Genomic DNA, 8,716 nt, shown 5'->3' with positions numbered 1-8,716 from the left:
CTTGTAATGGCATCGCCATACGTCTGGCTCTTTTCTACCCGGCGTGGCTGACGTATTTCTGTATTTATACTGCAGTATGGGCCTGGTTTACTGCAAAAATGTGACTGGTATAATATTTTTTGCAATGCGCATAAGCACAAGTATTGAGTTGAGCGTATATTATACATGTGCTAGGGCCCATCACAGGTAAGTTCAGTACAGTAAGAGTTGGAGACGCAAACCAACTGCGCCCCTTTGCAGATGCGTCAGACTTTGCACTACGCCTGTCTATAAGGATCACCTTTTTAGAAGGTATTCCATAGACCAGGTGCAAGTTACTTTTTGTGCTGAATGTATCTATTCTAGATCTAAACTTGCATATATCTTAAGTGTATCAGGAGAAATCCCACTGTCAGACGCATTTTGGCGTATACGTAAAAGTCACATTTTTGCGTTGAACCCTAAATCTGGCCCTGTATTGTGACCCAGTTGGAGGGAGTCTGTGTCTGAATGACGCCATCACTTGGGGGATCAGCAGCAGACACAGGCTCATACTGATATCTGGCTGCCGGGGTGTTTACCTCAGCAGACTGACATGGCTCCCGTCTCCATAGCAACCAACAGGGTATGAATCATCATGGCTGCCTGCTGTGACATCATCCGCTGGGAATGGGAGCAGGGGTCAGGGAGGGGCGACCTCCAGGGTCAGCACAAATATACACAACGGATAGGAGCAAGAAATGTAATAATAATAAAAGCAAATACGTTAATCAGCTTTATTTTTCTCTGTTAATTAAAGAGACAGAATTTCCTATTAGTTTCCCTCCGTCATCTCAGCAATGTCTTTCTGGGAGCAATTATTTTAATCTCAAATACTTGGAATATATTATATATGAGTCAAAAGACTATTTGTGTGTGTATAATATCTATCTATCTATCTATCTATATATATATATATATATACACACACACACACACACACATATATATATATATACACACACACACACACAATGCATACATGCTATTTCTTTGTGCACTGGATCCCGGCCTTCTGCATGTATGTGAGCACTTGCATTGTAGCAGACTGCTTAATTTCTGGGCTATCCATAAGCATCTCCCTTGGGAGGGGATAATGCATCTTCCATGGTGACGTATCCGCTGCATCATCATCCCTGCTGCCTGGTACCACTCCAAGGTCTGCATTCACCAGCTCTCTTCAGCTCCAGTAATTACGGCCTGGCATGAGAACTGGCATCACACATCACCGGAGGGGAAATGTGCCCTCTGATTAGACAACACAAGCAGCCATCTGTCCTGGGCAGGGAGACGCCATCTGACAGCTTGATCCTCAGCATGGGGAGTGGATCCAATAAATCATTAGAGATCTGCTCACCCGGTGGGTCACAAATTACTGATACACTTCAATCAGAAACGTCTAATGCACAGGGAGAGTAAAACAGAGAAACCATTATATCTAGATAATGCTGTGTTGGAATATAATATAAAGCATCTATATATTCATGACTGTCCCCCGTTTAGATGCATTATGTCATTGTTACAATGTGCTTATTGCATTCAGTTAATAAATGCACTGAGTGCTTTGTCCTCCATGGAAGCTGCATTGTGACTGTGCAGCGTTGGATCAGAGGAGACGGATCTGATCTCAGGGTTATTGATGGACCTTGTTTATCTGATGGGATCTTAGGAGTAACTTTACAGAGACATCATGCTACAGCACATGTAGCCAGACATACATGTTACATACACTTAGCCGGGTCAGGGCCGTTAGACGTTTCTCCAGTCAGTAAATAAGTAATGAGTCAGCATTACACTACAATATACCCTGGCTGGGGGAGGAGAGAGGAGGACAATAGTCCGGGTGGGATCGATGTAGGATGGGACGAAAGAGGAATGACCAGGTACCGTACTGTAAATATCAGAGACCTCTCCTTGCTTCTGGGAAATGTAATTACTGAGCAGATGCTCAGTGTGCACAGTACTACTTCCTTTGTTCTGAGATTCATCCGGCATTAACCCTTTGATAAAGTGAGTGCAACAATAAAAGAGCCTTTCTCTGGCGAGTTATAAGTGGATATTCCTGTTATTTCTAGGGATGAGCGCACTCGGATTTATGAAATCCGAGCCCACCCGAACGTTGCGGATCCGAGTCGGATCCGAGACAGATCCGGGTATTGGCGCCAAATTCAAAAGTGAAACTGAGGCTCTGACTCATAATCCCGTTGTCGGATCTCGCGATACTCGGATCCTATAAATTCCCCGCTAGTCGCCGCCATCTTCACTCGGGCATTGATCAGGGTAGAGGGAGGGTGTGTTAGGTGGTCCTCTGTGCTGTTTAGTTCTGTGCTGTTTAGTTCTGTGCTGTGCTGTGCTGTGCTGTGTTCTGCAGTATCAGTCCAGTGGTGCTGTGTGCTGTGCTCTGTCCTGCTGAGTTCCGTAGTGCTGCTGGGTCCTGTGCTGTGTCCTGTTCAGTCCAGTGGTGCTGTGTCCTGTGCTCTGTGCTTCTAAGGGCATAGTTATTTCCCCACTATTCCCAAGTTTTTTAAAAATAAAAAAAAAGTAAAAAATAATAAAAAATTTAAAAAAAAAAAAATATATAATAATTATAACCAAATTTGCAAAACCAATCCAGCATTATAATTTATAAGTCCATTGGTACTGCAATATTACCAAGTTCACACATTCTGCAGTATCAGTCCAGTGGTGCTGTGTCCTGTGCTCTGTCCTGCTGAGTTCCGTAGTGCTGCTGGGTCCTGTGCCGTGTCCTGTTCAGTCCAGTGGTGCTGTGTCCTGTGCTCTGTGCTTCTAAGGGCATAGTTATTTCCCCACTATTCCCAAGTTTTTTAAAAATAAAAAAAAAGTAAAAAAAAATAAAAAATTTTAAAAAAAAAATATATATAATAATTATAACCAAATTTGCAAAACCAATCCAGCAGTATAAGTCCATTGGTACTGCAATATTACCAAGTTCACACATTCTGCAGTATCTTGTGCTACATATAATGGAGACCAAAAATTTGGAGGATAAAGTAGGGAAAGATCAAGACCCACTTCCTCCTAATGCTGAAGCTGCTGCCACTAGTCATGACATAGACGATGAAATGCCATCAACGTCGTCTTCCAAGCCCGATGCCCAATCTCGTAGTACCGGGCATGTAAAATCCAAAAAGCCCAAGTTAAGAAAAAGTAGCAAAAAGAGAAACTTAAAATCATCTGAGGAGAAACGTAAAGTTGCCAATATGCCATTTACGACACGGAGTGGCAAGGAACGGCTTAGGCCCTGGCCCGTGTTCATGACTAGTGGTTCAGCTTCACCCACGGATCTTAGCCCTCCTCCTCCTCCCCCCCCCTACAAAAAATTGAAGAGAGTTATGCTGTCAGCAACAAAACAGCAAACAACTCTGCCTTCTAAAGAGAAATTATCACAAATCCCCAAGGCGAGTCCAAGGGTGTTGGTGGTTGTCAAGCCTGACCTTCCCATCACTGTACGGGAAGAGGTGGCTCGGGAGGAGGCTATTGATGATGTAGCTGGCGCTGTGGAGGAACTTGATGATGAGGATGGTGATGTGGTTATTGTAAATGAGGCACCAGGGGGGGAAACAGCTGATGTCCATGGGATGAAAAAGCCCATCGTCATGCCTGGTCAGAAGACCAAAAAATGCACCTCTTCGGTCTGGAGTTATTTTTATCCAAATCCAGACAACCAATGTATGGCAATATGTAGCTTATGTAAAGCTCAAATAAGCAGGGGTAAGGATCTTGCCCACCTAGGAACATCCTCCCTTATACGTCACCTGAATAACCTTCATAGTTCAGTGGTTAGTTCAGGAACTGGGGCTAGGACCCTCATCGGTACAGGGACACCTAAATCCCGTGGTCCAGTTGGATACACACCAGCAACACCCTCCTCGTCAACTTCCTCCACAATCTCCATCAGATTCAGTCCTGCAGCCCAAGTCAGCAGCCAGACTGAGTCCTCCTCAATACGGGATTCATCCGAGGAATCCTGCAGCGGTACGCCTACTACTGCCACTGCTGCTGTTGCTGCTGTTAGTCGGTCATCTTCCCAGAGGGGAAGTCGTAAGACCGCTAAGTCTTTCACAAAACAATTGACCGTCCAACAGTCGTTTGCCATGACCACAAAATACGATAGTAGTCACCCTATTGCAAAGCGTATAACTGCGGCTGTAACTGCAATGTTGGTGTTAGACGTGCGCCCGGTGTCCGCCATCAGTGGAGTGGGATTTAGAGGGTTGATGGAGGTATTGTGTCCCCGGTACCAAATCCCCTCGAGATTCCACTTCACTAGGCAGGCGATACCAAAAATGTACAGAGAAGTACGATCAAGTGTCCTCAGTGCTCTTAAAAATGCGGTTGTACCCACTGTCCACTTAACCACGGACATGTGGACAAGTGTTTCTGGGCAAACGAAGGACTATATGACTGTGACAGCCCACTGGGTAGATGCATCCCCTTCCGCAGCAACAGCAACAGCTGCATCAGTAGCAGCATCTACAAAATGGCTGCTCATGCAAAGGCAGGCAACATTGTGCATTACAGGCTTTAATAAGAGGCACAACGCTGACAACATATTAGAGAAAATGAGGGAAATTATCTCCCAGTGGCTTACCCCACTTAGACTCTCATGGGGATTTGTGGTGTCAGACAATGCCAGTAACATTGTGCGGGCATTAAATATGGGCAATTTCCAGCACGTCCCATGTTTTGCCCACACCATTAATTTGGTGGTGCAGCATTACCTCAAGAGTGACAGGGGTGTGCAGGAGATGCTTGCGGTGGCGCGCAAAATTGCTGGACACTTTCGGCATTCAGCCAGTGCCTACCGCAGACTAGAGGCACATCAAAAAAGCATGAACCTGCCCTGCCATCACCTCAAACAAGAGGTTGTGACGCGCTGGAACTCCACCCTCTATATGCTGCAGAGGATGGAGGAGCAGCAAAAGGCCATTCAGGCCTACACAGCCACCTACGACATAGGCAAAGGAGTGGGGATGCGCCTGAGTCAAGCGCAGTGGAGACTGATTTCCGTGTTGTGCAAGGTTCTGCAGCCATTTGAACTTGCCACACGAGAAGTCAGTTCCGACACTGCCAGCTTGAGTCAGGTCATTCCCCTGATCAGGCTGTTGCAGAAGCAGCTGGAGAAAGTGAGGGAGGAGCTGGTAAGCCATTGCGATTACACCAAGCATGTAGCTCTTGTGGATGTAGCCCTTCGTACGCTTTGCCAGGATCCGAGGGTGGTCACTCTTTTAAAGTCAGAGGAATACATTCTGGCCACTGTGCTCGATCCTCGGTTTAAAGCGTATGTTGTGTCTCTGTTTCCGGCGGACACAAGTCTACAGCGGTGCAAAGACCTGCTGGTCAGGAGATTGTCCTCTGAAGAGGACCGTGACATGCCAACAGCTCCACCCTCATTTTCTTCCACATCTATGGCTGCGAGGAAAAAGCTCAGTTTTCCCAAAAGAGGCACTGGCGGGGATGCTGATAACATCTGGTCCGGACTGAAGGACCTGCCAACCATTGCAGACATGTCTACTCTCGCTGCATTGGATGCTGTCACAATAGAAAAAATTGTGGATGATTACTTTGCTGACACCATCCAAGTAGACATGTCAGACAGTCCATATTGTTACTGGCAGGAAAAAAAGGCAGTTTGGAAGCCCCTGTACAAACTGGCTCTATTTTACCTGAGTTGTCCCCCCTCCAGTGTGTACTCGGAAAGAGTTTTTAGTGCAGCGGGGAACCTGGTCAGTGAGCGGCGAAGGAGGTTGCTTCCTCACAACGTTGAAAAAATGATGTTTATAAAAATGAATAATCAATTCCTCAATGAAGTACAGCACTGCCCTCCAGATACTACAGAGGGACCTGTGGTTGTGGAGTCCAGCGGGGACGAATTGATAATGTGTGATGAGGAGGAAGTACACACTGTAGGGGGAGAGGAATCAGAGGTTGAGGATGAGGACGACATCTTGCCTCAGTAGAGCCTGTTTAGTCTGTACAGGGAGAGATGAATAGCTTTTTTGGTGTGGGTGCCCAAACAAACCAATCATTTCAGCCAAAGTTGTTTGGTAGGCCCTGTCGCTGAAATGATTGGTTTGTTAAAGTGTGCATGTCCTATTTCAACAACATAAGGGTGGGTGTGAGGGCCCAAGGACAATTCCATCTTGGAACTTTTTTTTTTGCATTATATGACCAAGCAACAGTCGTTTGCCATGTTCAAAAAGTAAAACCAAATGTAAAAAAATTCAAGAAATTAAACCAAAAGTAAAATGCCGTGTCATAATTTAAAACAAGAGGTATTGACGTGCTCTAAAACTACTGTATTGTTGTTTATATTTTATAAACACTACACTTGAAAGCTTGAGTCTTTCAATAGAAAAGTAACTGTCCATTGCACGAATATTTGCAACAGGGACAATTTTAGGGTTAAGAAAGTCAACTAATAATAACACTTCGACGCTGTGTGTCTTTATAAACACTACACTTGGAAGTTGGAGGAGGTATTGTGGCCCCGGCACCAAATTTACTACCGGGGCCACTCCACTGTGCAGTCCATATTTAGGTGTATCAGATATTAAACAACGGTGACAGTTGATGCCCAATTTTTTAATTATATTGTGGCCTCGGTACCAAATTGTGTACCGGGGCCACCCCACTACGCAGTCCAGATACTTGTTTGGTGGAATTCAGACCAGTTTTATTATTATATTGTGTGGACCACTCTATCTATACCACACTACAACTCTATACCACTCTATTTCCTACTTTAATTCTATTTCATACTTTAATTCTATTTCCTACTTTAATTCTATTACTAATTAATTACCATAAAGAGGAACAAAAGAAACCAATTTTACCAAAAGTATAATATGACTTAGACTTACAAACACTACACTTTAAAGATCGTGCCTTTAAATGAAAAAGTCAGTCTTCATTGCACGACTATGTGCAACAGGGACATTTTTTTGGGTTTACAAAGTCAAACAATAACACTTCGACCCTGTCTGTCTGGGGTCTCTCAATGACGAATTGTCTGTACCATGTTTGGAGGAGGTATTGTGGCCCCGGTATCAAATTGGGTACCGGGGCCACCCCACTATGCAGTCCAGATACTTGTTTGGTGGAATTCAGACACGTGGAGGGTTTTTTAATTATATTGTGGCCTCGGTACCAAATTGTGTACCGGGGCCACCACACTACGCAGTCAAGATACTTGTTTGGTGGAATTCAGACCAGTTGAGGGTTTTATTATTATATTGTGTGGACCACTCTATCTATACCACACTACAACTCTATACCACTCTATTTCCTACTTTAATTCTATTTCATACTTTAATTCTATTTCCTACTTTAATTCTATTACTAATTAATTACCATAAAGAGGAACAAAATAAACCAATTTTACCAAAAGTATAATATGACTTAGACTTACAAACACTACACTTTAAAGATCGTGCCTTTAAATGAAAAAGTCAGTCTTCATTGCACGACTATGTGCAACAGGGACATTTTTTTGGGTTTACAAAGTCAAACAATAACACTTCGACCCTGTCTGTCTGGGGTCTCTCAATGACGAATTGTCTGTACCATGTTTGGAGGAGGTATTGTGGCCCCGGTATCAAATTGGGTACCAGGGCCACCCCACTATGCAGTCCAGATACTTGTTTGGTGGAATTCAGACACGTGGAGGGTTTTTTAATTATATTGTGGCCTCGGTACCAAATTGTGTACCGGGGCCACCACACTACGCAGTCAAGATAGATAGATGCGTATTGCGTATCATAGATAAAGTACATTCAGTGGTGTGGGGCAAATTGAAAAATATTCAAAATGCACTGACATTATCAAAAACAAGAGGTTGTCACACGCTAAAACTCCAACATGTATATGATGGAGAGGATGGAGGAGCAGCCGTATGTGTAGTGTAATGCAGATCTGTTGAAGGTTTTTTATATATTTTATTGTGGTGCCCAGTGCCCACTCCTCTACGCAGTCCAGGTACAATTATTGGTGCGAATCATAAAAGTTCAGGGTTTTTAAGATATTGTGGTGACCCACTCCTCTACGCAGTCCAGGTACAATTATTGGTGCGAATCATAAAAGTTCAGGGTTTTTAATATATTGTGGTGACCCACTCCTCTACGCAGTCCAGGTACAATTATTGGTGCGAATCATAAAAGTTCAGGGTTTTTAAGATATTGTGGTGACCCACTCCTCTACGCAGTCCAGGTACAATTATTGGTGCGAATCATAAAAGTTCAGGGTTTTTAATATATATTGTGGTGACCCACTCCTCTACGCAGTCCAGGTACAATTATTGGTGCGAATCATAAAAGTTCAGGGTTTTTAAGATATTGTGGTGACCCACTCCTCTACGCAGTCCAGGTACAATTATTGGTGCGAATCATAAAAGTTCAGGGTTTTTAAGATATTGTGGTGACCCACTCCTCTACGCAGTCCAGGTACAATTATTGGTGCGAATCATAAAAGTTCAGGGTTTTTAAGATATTGTGGTGACCCACTCCTCTACGCAGTCCAGGTACAATTATTGGTGCGAATCATAAAAGTTCAGGGTTTTTAAGATATTGTGGTGACCCACTCCTCTACGCAGTCCAGGTACAATTATTGGTGCGAATCATACAAGTTCAGGGTTTTTAATATATTGTGGTGACCCACTCCTCTACGCAGTCCAGGTACA

This window comes from Mixophyes fleayi, chromosome 9, assembly GCF_038048845.1.
Source record: "Mixophyes fleayi isolate aMixFle1 chromosome 9, aMixFle1.hap1, whole genome shotgun sequence".
Taxonomy (NCBI): domain Eukaryota; kingdom Metazoa; phylum Chordata; class Amphibia; order Anura; family Limnodynastidae; genus Mixophyes; species Mixophyes fleayi.
The sequence above is the reverse complement of the archived record's forward strand: the minus strand, read 5'-3'. Positions refer to the sequence as shown.